We start from the raw sequence: 13,804 nt of genomic DNA, 5'->3' as shown, positions 1-13,804 counted from the left end.
GGGATTATGCTGTAGGTGTGCATTTAGAAAATAATGTTACATTAGAGCACATTCTGTAAATGAACATTTATACAGCCTACAGAGGGAAATACATTTATTCCCAGACAGCCTTTTGTTGGAGTTTGATGGAGCTGTGGCAGAACTGAAAACAGCAGAGCCAGCTAACCTTGTTTTAACTTGTTTCTTACTACATTTACAGAAACAGACAACAATTATGTCTGGATTATGCCTGTAGCATCAGGTTTTACCTGCAGGTGGAGCTAAAACTATCACTTGCAAACCTGAAGTGAAAGTAAACTTATGAGATAATAAGCCTGGTTCTATTCACTTTTTCTTTCAAGTTTTCTCCTAGGTGATATTTCACATACTATCAATTGAATGCCTTTGAAGCTACCAGCAAGCAAGAAAATACTCAGAATAATTTTAACAGGAATTTTTCAACTACTTTTTGGTACTTTATCAATTGCAGAGTGCTGAAAAGTTATTTCACACAGAATAGGAAAATTATCTCCTAGGAGAAAACTTAGGAGAAAAAGTGAATAGAATCGGGCTCAATTAATTCTATGGGTAGTACAGCTAAGAAATAGAACATTAGTAGCGAAGAAAAGAGTCCCATATTGTTTTCCAGTACAGGAAGAGTAAAAAAAAAACTTCAGTTGTTATCTATGCAAAAGAGCTGCTCTGAGCTATTCGACCCACTGGTCGATTTAAAGTTCTGTTTTTCTGAAGGCCTTAAACAGCCAAGAAACATTGAGAGACAGCTTGAGATAAGGTTTTACTGCAGGAAAGTTCATTATTTCTGCTTTGTTGTATAGCTTAAAAGACAAAGTATGGTTTCTAAACTTTTAAGGGAAACCGAGGTGAGAGGAATATGGAGGCTGCCATATTTATTTCCTTTTAAACAATACTAGTTGCCTATAAACTTGCAAAGAGATAAAAACAGGGAACACCAAGAGCCCCAATAGTGTAATACGTACTGGATAAGGTGTCAATAAATTTGTATTGCTAGATACTCACAAGTCAGGGTCACAGGCAGGTAACCACTGTAAAGGCAGGTGGGGAGATAAACCTGACCCCACTCAGGATTAAGAAGTCACTCTCTGTAGACAGGAAGAAAGGGTAGCAACCCTCCAGCAAGGGTGGACTTGAAATTGTATACAATGAACAGAGGCGCCAAAAGTATAAAATTAGATTAAATGAGCTTAAAAACCAACTTAATTGGCAAAAATGAAGGAGGAAGTGGTGGTCTTACCTCCCTCAAACAGACACGACAAGGACTGCGATTCAGACAGTCAAACACATTTATTAGAAACTCCAAAAAAATTGCAACGCATTTCGCAGGTTTAATCCCGCTTCATCAGGCAATACAGGGAGGAGTATCAAGCGATCTGCACAAGGATTCAAGTTAAGCGCCTCTGTTTAATCTAATTTTATACTTTTGGCCGCCTCTGTTCCTTATATACAATACTAGTTGCCTGGCAGTCCTCCTGATGCAATGTCGCTAATACTTTTAGTCATAGACCGTGAACAAGCATGCAGCAGATCAGGTACTCTGGATTAGCCATATGCTTGTTCCAGGGTTTTGGCTCACACTACTTATGACAGCAGATCAACCGGCCTGTCAGGCAACTGGCATTACATAGTTACATAGTTATTTTGGTTGAAAAAAGACATACGTCCATCGAGTTCAACCAGTACAAAGTACAACTCCAGCCTGCTCCCTCACATATCCCTGTTGATCCAGAGGAAGGCGAAAAACCCTTACAAGGCATGGTCCAATTAACCCCAAAAGGGAAAAATTCCTTCCCGACTCCAAATGGCAATCAGATAAAATCCCTGGATCAACATCATTAGGCATTACCTAGTAATTGTAGCCATGGATGTCTTTCAACGCAAGGAAAGCATCTAAGCCCGCTTTAAATGCAGGTATAGAGTTTGCCATAACGACTTCCTGTGGCAATGCATTCCACATCTTAATCACTCTTACTGTAAAGAACCCTTTCCTAAATAAATGGCTAAAAAGTTTTTCCTCCATGCGCAGATCATGTCCTCTAGTCCTTTGAGAAGGCCTAGGGACAAAAAGCTCATCCGCCAAGCTATTATGCATTGTTTACAAGGAAATAAATATGGCAGCCTCCATATCCCTCTCACCTCGGGTTCCCTTTAACTGTGAAAGTATGATGCAATGTTATTTAAAAAAACAACAACTATATAACTGAAAATAAATATACGAGACTCTTTTCTTTGCTACTAATGTTTTTTTTTTTTGTTACTACCAGTTTGCTTTCAATGTACAGTTTAGTGAGGAAGCACCTGTTCTTTCTATTTGGCTCCATACTTTACCAGAGGAAAGCTCATTGATGTAAAAGTCAACTCTATTTTCACACTTTATAATTGCTTTAGACTAAATTCTTCAGTAAACATAATCAGTACAGCTTACAGAAATTGTATTTATTGCAGGTTATAATCTTGGTACAGCATATCCAATTCATAAACATGACTTCTATCGGTTATCAGAATTGTACACATTTGCTAACTGCTTATTTCATTTTATGTTAAACACTCGATTTCAGGAAGGAAATTGGTAGACTGTCCTTAATTATTAAAGGAAACCTCTAGTGAGATGATTACGGAGGCCGCCATTTCTGAGCTCCTTCAAAAATAAAATGCCAGTCCTATTTCTGTCACAGACTGACCCCTTTATCTGGCAGAGGTTTCCTGAAGGAAGTATGTAGTGATAAGCAGCAGAAAAGCTACACTGGGTTCAGCGGCGTAACTACAAATCATGAGGCCCCATTAATGTTCACAACCGGTCTCTTGCCTCCCCTTGGTGATGCTCACAGCCTGGTGGCCCATCTCACAAGGGTCAAAAAACAAGCGTGGCCATAAGGATCTTTACACTCATGACATGTGTAGCCTCAGAATAACTGATCTGGGGTATCATCAGAGGGAGGCTAGGTTAGTAGTTGGGGCCCTCCACACACCTTTGGGTCCCCTTGCAGTCACAGGGACTGCTCCCCTGTAGCTATGGCTGCCCCTGACTGGGTCCATGTTACACACCCATTACACATTACCCAGTAGGGCAATTAAGCAAACTTAAAGTAGGGTGTAAGATATTTACCACAGTAGTTAGGAGCCCCTGTATAGTCCAGAGGCTTCTCGGTTCCTCACAACTCCAGCACAGGTCCTCTTCATAGTGTCCTTCCAGCTGTGATGAGCCAATGCAAACCGAACATCCATGAGGAAGGTCTGTGCATGCCCAGTAGAATAAAGCCTCTCATGCACACCCATTTTCCTCCATGCATGAGCACTTTGTTCTACTGGGCATGTGCGTACCTTACTCAGGCATGCCCAGTCCAGATGTATTTTTGTATAAAATTACCATAACCCTTGCATCAGCTCAGAATTATTAACATCTCATTGAACATTGCTACTAGGGAAACATTAACTATCCATGGCTGCTTTACACTGATCCTTAGCTAATAGTTAAAGGGAACCTGAGGTGAGAGGGATATGGAGGCTGACATATTTGTTTCCTAATTGATGCAAGTTGTCTGGCTGTCCTGCTGATCATCTGCCTATAATACTTTTAGCCATAGACCCAGAACAAGCATGCAGATCAGAAACTCTGACTAGGGATGATCGGAAAGAGCAAATTCCGTTCCACCGGAATCCGCGGATTCCGCCAGTGCTGAATTCCGTCGCTATGAAAATTCCACCGAATTTTTGCGAAATTCCACGGAATTCCGGATTCCGGCGGAAAAAATAAAATAATCGCAAATGGAACATTGTTTATGCTATATGGTAACCCATAGACCCTATTAACTGTTCCCTTAGTCCTTTTTCTCCCTACCTTCCTCCCTCCAGGACTCTCCTCCCGGAGGGAGGAGGGTCTCGTCTTCCAGGGAATTGTAGGATTTCAAAAGCCAGCTTACATACCTTGGCCGGGAATTGAACCCAGCTCTAGTGCTTGGTAGGTAGCTCTCTTCACCACTATACCACCACCAACACTACATGCTGAAGCCAGGCTAGGATGTACCATTATGATATATCCAAGAGAAAAATGAGCTTGCTTAGGGATTTGTAGGATGTCAAAAATCCAACTCACATACATTGGCTGATCGCGGCTCGCAGGCGAAATGTAAACACACGGGGAAGAAATCCCCGCTCTTTACATCATACGGCGCTGCTGCGCAGCAGCACCGTAAAGCAGATAGGCGATCCCCGGCCTCTGATTGGCCGGAGATCGCCGCAGTCTGATAGGGTGAAGCCTATCCTAGGCGGCGCAGGACAGATTGCCGTCCTGTGCCGCCCACAGCAAGGAGGGGAGGGAGGGAAAGGGAGCGAGGGCAAAAAACGCTGCGGAGGGGGGCTTTGAGGAGCCCCCCCCTGCAAGGCAGAGATAGCCGGCGACTATCGGACCCCCCCCCCAGCAGGACATCCCCCTAGTGGGGAAAAAAGGGGGGAAGTCTGGTCGCCCTGGCTGAAATACGATCTGTGCTGTGGGCTGGAGAGCCCACGCAGCACAGATCTAAGGAAAATAGGCTGGTCCTTAACCACTTCCCGACCGCCGTATGTACAATTGGCGGCCGGGAAGTGCACCCCGCAAGGACCGCCGTATTGACAATTGGCGGCGGTCCTTGAGCGATCGCGTCATCAGTGACGCGATCCTCCGCCTCCGCCTGGCGCCGCTCACCCGCCGCAACATCCCGCCGGCCATACGGAAGCGCCGGCGGGATGTTAACCCGACGATCGCCGCATACAAAGTGTATAATACACTTTGTAATGTTTACAAAGTGTATTATACAAGCTGCCTCCTGCCCTGGTGGTCCCAATGTCCGAGGGACCACCAGGGTAGGCTGCAGCCACCCTAGTCTGCACCAAGCACACTGATTTCCCCCCCCCCCTGCCCCAGATCGCCCACAGCACCCATCAGACCCCCCCCTGCCCACCCCCCAGACCCCTGTTTGCACCCTATCACCCCCCTAATCACCCATCAATCACTCCCTGTCACTATCTGTCAACGCTATTTTTTTTTTGTATCCCCCCCCTGCCCCCCGCTCCCTGCTGATCACCCCCCACCCCTCAGATTCTCTCCAGACCCCCCCCCCAGACCCCCCCCCCCCCATGTATTGTATGCATCTATCCCCCCTGATCACCTGTCAATCACCTGTCCATCACCTGTCCATCACTTGTCCATCACCTGTCAATCACCCGTCAATCACCCGTCAATCACCCCCTGTCACTGCCACCCATCAATCAGCCCCTAACCTGCCCCTTGCGGGCAATCTGATCACCCCCCCACACCAATAGATCGCCCACAGATCCGACATCAGATCACCTCCAAAATCCATTGTTTACATCTATTCTCTCCTCTAAACACCCACTAATTACCCATCAATCACCCATCAATCACCCCCTATCACCACCTGTCACTTTTACCTATCAGATCAGACCCTAATCTGCCCCTTGCGGGCACCCAATCACCCGCCCACACGCTCAGATTGCCCTCTGACCCCCCCTTATCAATTCACCAGTGCATTAATTACATCTGTTCTTCCCTGTAATAACCCACTGATCACCTGTCAATCACCTGCCAATCACCTATCACCCATCAATCACCACCTGTCACCCCCTGTCACTGCCACCCATCAATCAGCCCCTAACCTGCCCCTTGCGGGCAATCTGATCACCCACCCACACCATTAGATCGCCCGCAAACCCGCCGTCAGATTACCTCCCAAATGTATTGTTTACATCTGTTATCTTCTCTAAACACCCACTAATTACCCATCAATCACCCCCTATCACCAACCGTCACTGTTACCTATCAGATCAGACCCTAATCTGCCCCTTGCGGGCACCCAATCACCCGCCCACACGCTCAGATTGCCCTCAGACCCCCCCCCCCCCCCCCCTTATAAATTCGCCAGTGCATTAATTACATCTGGCCTTCCCTGTAATAACCCACTGATCACCTGTCAATCACCTGCCAATCACCTATCACCCATCAATCACCCCCTGTCACTGCCACCCAACAATCAGCCCCTAACCTGCCCCTTGCGGGAAAACTGATCACCCACCCACACCAATAGATCGCCCGCAGATCCGACATCAGATCACCACCCAAGCGCAGTGTTTCCATCTATTCTCTCCTCTAAACACCCACTAATTACCCATCAATCACCCCCTATCACCACCTGTCACTGTTACCCATCAGATCAGACCCTAATCTGCCCCTTGCGGGCACCCAATCGCCCGCCTACACGCTCATATTGCCCTCAGACCCCCCCCCCCTTATCAATTCGCCAGTGCAATATTTACATCTGTTCTCCCCTGTAATAACCCACTGATTACCTGTCAATCACCTATCAATCACCCATCAATCACCCCCTGTCACTGCCACCCATCAATCACCCCCTGTCACTGCCGCCCATCAATCACCCGCTGTCACTGCCACCCATCAATAAGCCCCTAACCTGCCCCTTGCGGGCAATCTGATCACCCACCCACACCAATAGATCGCCCGCAGATCCGACGTCCGATCACCTCCCAAGTGCAGTGTTTACATCTGTTCTCTACCCTAAACACCCACTAATTACCCATCAATCACCCCCTGTCACTGCTACCTATCAGATTAGACCCCTATCTGCCCCTAGGGCACTCAATCACCCGCCCACACCCTCAGAATGCCCTCAGACCCCAGCCCTGATCACCTCGCCAGTGCATTGCTTGCATCTATTCCCCCCTCTAATCACACCTTGAGACACCCATCAATCACCTCCTGTCACCCCCTAGCACACCTACCCATCAGATCAGGCCCCAATTTGCCCCGTGTGGGCTCCTGATCACTCGGCCAAACCCTCAGATCCCCCTCAGACCCCCTTCCGATCACCTCCCCAGTGCATTGATTGCATCTATTTTCCCCTCTAACCACCCACTGAGACACCCATCAATCACCTCCTGTCACCCCCTAGCACACCTACCCATCAGATCAGGCCCCAATTTGCCCCGTGTGGGCTCCTGATCACTCAGCCAAACCCTCAGATCCCCCTCAGACCCCCTTCCGATCACCTCCCCAGTGCATTGATTGCATCTATTTTCCCCTCTAACCACCCCCTGAGACACCCATCAATCACCTCCTGTCACCCCCCAAGCACTCCTATCCATCAGATCAGGCCCAATACAACCTGTCATCTAAAAGGCCACCCTGCTTATGACCGGTTCCACAAAATTCGCCCCCTCATAGACCACCTGTCATCAAAATTTGCAGATGCTTATACCCCTGAACAGTCATTTTGAGACATTTGGTTTCCAGACTACTCACGGTTTTGGGCCTGTAAAATGCCAGGGCGGTATAGGAACCCCACAAGTGACCCCATTTTAGAAAAAAAGACACCCCAAGGTATTCTGTTAGGTGTATGACGAGTTCATAGAAGATTTTATTTTTTGTCAAAAGTTAGCGGAAATTGATTTTTATTGTTTTTTTTCCCACAAAGTGTCATTTTTCACTAACTTGTGACAAAAAATAAAATCTTCTATGAACTCGCCATATACCTAACGGAATACCTTGGGGTGTCTTCTTTCTAAAATGGGGTCACTTGTGGGGTTCCTATACTGCCCTTGCATTTTAGGGGCCCTAAACCGCAAAGAGTAGTCTAGAAAACAAATGCCTCAAAATTACCTGTGAATAGGACGTTGGGCCCCTTAGCGCACCTAGGCTGCAAAAAAGTGTCACACATGTGGTACCGCCGTACTCAGGAAAAGTAGTATAATGTGTTTTGGGGTGTATTTTTACACATACCCATGCTGGGTGGGAGAAATTTCTATGTAAATGGACAATTGTGTGTAAAAAAATCAAACAATTGTCATTTACAGAGATATTTCTCCCACTTAGCATGGGTATGTGTAAAAATACACCCCAAAACGCATTATACTACTTCTCCTGAGTACGGCGGTACCACATGTGTGGCATTTTTTTTTACACCCTAAGTACGCTAAGGGGCCCAAAGTCCAATGAGTACCTTTAGGATTTCACAGGTCATTTTGAGAAATTTCGTTTCAAGACTACTCCTCACGGTTTAGGGCCCCTAAAATGCCAGGGCAGTATAGGAACCCCACAAATGACCCCATTCTAGAAAGAAGACACCCAAAGGTATTCCGTACGGAGTATGGTGAGTTCATAGAAGATTTTATTTTTTGTCACAAGTTAGTGGAAAATGACACTTTGTGAAAAAAAACAATTAAAATCAATTTCCGCTAACTTGTGACAAAAAAATAAAAACTTCTATGAACTCACCATACTCCTAACGGAATACCTTGGGGTGTCTTCTTTCTAAAATGGGGTCATTTGTGGGGTTCCTATACTGCCCTGGCATTTTAGGGGCCCTAAACCGTGAGGAGTAGTCTTGAAACAAAAATGACCTGTGAAATCCTAAAGGTACTCATTGGACTTTGGGCCCCTTAGTGCAGTTAGGGTGCAAAAAAGTGCCACACATGTGGTATCGCCGTACTCGGGAGAAGTAGTATAATGTGTTTTGGGGTGTATTTTTACACATACCCATGCTGGGTGGGAGAAATACTTCTGTAAATGACAATCTTTTGATTTTTTTACACACAATTGTCCATTTACAGAGGTATTTCTCCCCCCCAGCATGGGTATGTGTAAAAATACACCCCAAAACACATTGTACTACTTCTCCCGAGTATGGTGATACCACATGTGTGGCACTTTTTTGCACCCTAACTGCGCTAAAGGGCCCAAAGTCCAATGAGTACCTTTAGGATTTCACAGGTCATTTTGAGAAATTTAGTTTCAAGACTACTCCTCACGGTTTAGGGCCCCTAAAATGCCAGGGCAGTATAGGAACCCCACAAATGACCCCATTTTAGAAAGAAGACACCCCAAGGTATTTAGTTAGTAGTATGGCGAGTTCATAGAAGATTTTATTTTTTGTCACAAGTTAGCGGAAATTGATTTTAATTGTGTTTTTTCACAAAGTGTCATTTTCCGCTAACTTTTGACAAAAAAATAAAATCTTCTATGAACTCACCATACTCCTAACGGAATACCTTGGGGTGTCTTCTTTCTAAAATGGGGTCATTTGTGGGGTTCCTATACTGCCCTGGCATTTTAGGGGCCCTAAACCGTGAGGAGTAGTCTTGAAACGAAATTTCTCAAAATGACCTGTGAAATCCTAAAGGTACTCATTGGACTTTGGGCCCTTTAGCGCAGTTAGGGTGCAAAAAAGTGCCACACATGTGGTATTGCCGTACTCAGGAGAAGTAGTATAATGTGTTTTGTGGTGCATTTTTACACATACTCATGCTGAGTGGGAGAAAGATCTCTGTAAATGGACAATTGTGTGTTAAAAAAAAATAACAAATTGTCATTTACAGAGATATTTCTCCCACCCAGCATGGGTATGTGTAAGGGCTTGTTTCCACTGTTGCGACGCGATTTCGGCCGCATTCCGACGCTTGTAAAAACGCATGCGGATGCGTTTCCACATGCGTTTTTAACCATGCGAAATTAACCATGACACTGCCAGGGCTAAATAAAATTGAAAAAGGTGCGAAATCGCACGCGAAATCGCGGGTAAAAACTCATGTAACAAACGCATGCGTTTTTCCTATTAAATACATTAGCGGCGATTCGCACGGATTCCCGACGCAGGCGAAATCATTGGCTCTTTTGTGCGTTTTTTTACCGCTGAAAAAAACGCACCTCAACAACGCTACAGTGGAAACAGGCCCATCCACTTGTATTACATGTGCGGATCTGCATGCGTTGGACGCATGCAGATTCGCGATAGTGGAAACGAGCCCTAAAAATACACCCCAAAACACATTATACTACTTCTCCTGAGTACAGCAATACCACATGTGTGGCACTTTTTTGCAGCCTAACTGTGCTAAGGGGTCCAAAGTCCAATGAGCCCCTTTAGGCTTTACAGGGGTGCTTACAATTTAGCACCCCCCAAAATGTCAGAACAGTAAACACACCCCACAAATGACCCCATTTTGGAAAGTAGACCCTTCAAGGTATTCAGAGAGGGGCATGGTGAGTCCGTGGCAGATTTCATTTTTTTTTTGTCGCAAGTTAGAAGAAATGGAAACTTTTTTTCTTTTTTTTTTTTCTCACAAAGTGTCATTTTCCGCTTACTTGTGACAAAAAATAATATCTTCTATGAACTCACTATGCCTCTCAGTGAATACTTTGGGATGTCTTCTTTCCAAAATGGGGTAATTTGGGGGGTATTTATACTATCCTGGAATTCTAGCCCCTCATGAAACATGACAGGGGGTCAGAAAAGTCATAGATGCTTGAAAATGAGAAAATTCACTTTTTGCACCATAGTTTGTAAACGCTATAACTTTTACCCAAACCAATAAATATACACTGAATGGGTTTTTTTTTATCAAAAACATGTTTGTCCACATTTTTCACGCTGCATGTATACAGAAATTTTACTTTATTTGAAAAATGTCAGCACAGAAAGTTAAAAAAATCATTTTTTTGCCAAAATTCATGTCTTTTTTGATGAATATAATAAAAAGTAAAAATCGCAGGAGCAATCAAATAGCACCAAAAGAAAGCTTTATTAGTGACAAGAAAAGGAGCCAAAATTCATTTAGGTGGTAGGTTGTATGAGCGAGCAATAAACCGTGAAAGCTGCAGTGGTCTGAATGGAAAAAAAGTGGCCGGTCCTTAAGGGGTAGAAAGCCCTAGGTCCTCAAGTGGTTAAGTGGTTGGAGAACAGTCCAAAAAAAAATGAACAAAAGTGATTCAGCAAAAGTGGAAAACAGCTTTTTTATGTATTATGTTAGGTGGTAGAAGTTTGAAGATCTTGCCTGGGCCATGTAGTAAGGACTGCTGAAAGGTTATGAGTTTAGAGGTTTTGCCACTGCTGTTGCATGCATGCCTTTATAGCAAAAAGGAATACGTATTAAATCCAGCATGAAAAATTAAAAGTTGTGGCTTTGGGTGCTGCACATAACTGTCCACACCTCATATCATTGTTTAATTTAATATTAAATATGTACAAGAAAAATGGCTTTATGTATCGGCATCCTTTTTATCTTAGTCTGTAGATGAACAGTCTCTGATGTTCTGTTGCAAACCTCATTTCAGAGCTCCTCACAGACAGCAATAATGACTGGTGTAAGTGTGACAAAGCTTCTCTATTCCCTTTATTCAGACAGCTATAATGTTATCACTGGCATTTCAAAAGTAGATGTAAGTGTCACATGACTTCAGGAGGATGATTTACCGAGGGGGGAGTGCTAGGAAGTTTCACTCTGTTCACACCAGGCGTCCAATTTGATGCACAGAAATGTAAAAATAGCATTCGCTCTGCACCTAATTGAAAGTGTGAAGTGTTATATACTAAGGCATCTCCACAGATGTCCAAGGCTCTCCAGAAGGGTTATCGTAAGTGATGCAGCAAACCTGGTTTAAGTTTTTATACATAATTTGTTGTTTTGTAATGATTTACCATCTATCTGGGTCATAGTGAAACAGTGCGATTTGCTGAAAGGATATTAACATAGCAGTTGTGAGATTGCAGTCTCATGCAGAGACCTGCAAAGTGACAGTGTGATTTGCTGAAAGGATATTAACATAGCAGTTGGGAGATTGCAGTCTCATGCAGAGACCTGCAAAGTGACAGTGCGATTTTCTGAAAGGATATTAACATAGCAGTTGGGAGATTGCAGTCTCATGCAGAGACCTGCAAAGTGAAAACTTCATATTATTTAATAACCTATTATTTAATAACCTTAGTTATCAATAACCATTAATTCACATGTATCTTGGCAACCAGGACTATGATCTGATATGGATCAGATGATGTTGGAAAATTTCTGAAGTAGGGCTTTTTGGCACATTGCATGCGCACTGAATAGCGCCTGAATTTGGGGTCGCTATAACCACAATGCTTTAGTGCGCGGCCTGCGCAGCCGTAATTCAGGGTTCTGGTGATTACCGGACCTCAATTTACTTCTCTCTCCGAGTTGCTATGACTTGAAGGGTAATTAGTAATTAATGCCGCCCAGAATTTCACCAGCAGCAGGATGAGCCGTCATTCAGCTCAGCCTGCGCCAAAGTGACCGGGCAGCAAACTGCCACATACACAAAATTCTAACTATGTAATGGTTCATCTATTTCAAGTTCACTGGATTGCTTGCAATATTCCCCTTGGAGACAGGTTAGTAAACAAGGCCTGTTTTCCTTTAATTAAGCACTCTTAAAGTGTACCTGAGGGGAAAGAAATGAACAAAGATACTTACCTAGAGGATCTATTAGCTCTTCAGACACCTCCAGGCTTCTTATTGTGTCCGGCTTCCCCTCTGTCTTGCTGCTGTAGACCCTGTTCTTAGCCATGACTGGGAACAGTCAGAGCCCAATGCATATGCTGTCCACTCCATGTGCCCTCATGTATCATGCTTCTGTACAGATGTGTACACAAGCCATGGCCAAGATCGTTCTGGGCTTGCACAGTTTTGGAAATATACTGGCACATTGCACAGGATGCTCCCGGTCAACAGCTGTTACACGCAGCCATGCAGGAGCATGTACAGACTAAAGAGGGCTCATGGATGGGGCAGCGCATGAGCCTAGGGGGCTACAGTGGCAAGAAGGGAGGGCGGATGCAATAAGGAGCGTGGAGGTGTCTGGAGATCATATAAATCAACTAGGTAAGTATATATTAGCATTTTCCCCCCTCAGATTTACTTTACTACTCAAGAATCATGCTTTACGAATACTGTATTCAGTATATAGTTAACTATTCATTTACAGTCGATAATGCAGACTATTGTTTGAGTGAATCATAAAAAAAAAAAAAAAAATGAAAAAAAAAAAAAGACAGATAGCCCCTAAATTGGGGTTAAGTGTAGAAACTATTTTGGTAAGGACACAGTAAATTTCATTTCTTGCTAATATTACTTGAACAGTTACTTGACACATCTGTTCGTGAGGACAGTTATTTTTTGTTATTTAAATGAATTAAAAAGATTATCACCTAGTGCTTAGCACATCTTATACAACACATCAAACATAAAGTGTACATATAAGGTCACGCCTACAAACAATCCTGGTGACCTATACTATGGTAGACCTTCCTACACATCGAATGTTAGTGTACTAGAGGCAAACCTTTAGTAAAAAAAACACATACTGACCGCAGAAGAGGGAAGCCTTTTGATCCTATAAAGGCCTCCCACACAGTCCTCTTGTCCCCACATTGTCAAACAAGCTTGTCAGAATAAATAGTGTGATCATGCTCCTCTTCAGACGTGAGAGTGGCCATGCTGTGCCTGCGCGAATACAGCCTTGCCTGTGCAGAAAGCCAGAGTCACTTGTGCTCAGAGCTGCAGCTGCTCTTGCTACTGTATAAGTGCAGCATAGCAGAAAAGGAACATTGCTCTGATGAAGGGTCCCAGGCAGAGGTCAGAGTGGGAAGCCTATGGAGGATCCAGAGGTAAGAATTAGATTTTCCACCCAAGGTTCACCTCAGGTTTATATTGCAGAGGTGGGTGTGGCATTGACCTTGACCTTACACATAAAAAGTGCACAAGAAACCTATGTACAGACTAACCAGAATGCTCATGGTTGATCCTCATTAATTTGGCTCTATGAAGTAGGGCTTCATAGAGCCAAATTAATCCATGTCATGCACTGAGGAGGACCAACCAATCTGAAACAGTCTGTATGCATGTTAGATTATTATGGCTCTGTACAAATTAACAAGTGCTTCTGGAGGTGTGGTTAGCTTCTAAGGGCAACAATAGTTAATTTGCG

General features: G+C 44.3%; 1 protein-coding gene across 1 annotated transcript in view; it reads left to right on the top strand.

Moving 5' to 3' along the window:
* Positions 1-13,804, top strand: part of CLSTN2 (calsyntenin 2) — a 1,262,395-nt gene that overhangs the window by 546,749 nt on the left and 701,842 nt on the right. The window lies entirely within an intron of this gene.

The sequence above is a fragment of the Hyperolius riggenbachi genome, chromosome 4 (assembly GCF_040937935.1).
Source record: "Hyperolius riggenbachi isolate aHypRig1 chromosome 4, aHypRig1.pri, whole genome shotgun sequence".
NCBI lineage: Eukaryota > Metazoa > Chordata > Amphibia > Anura > Hyperoliidae > Hyperolius > Hyperolius riggenbachi.
This window is presented reverse-complemented; position numbering and strand designations above follow the sequence as displayed.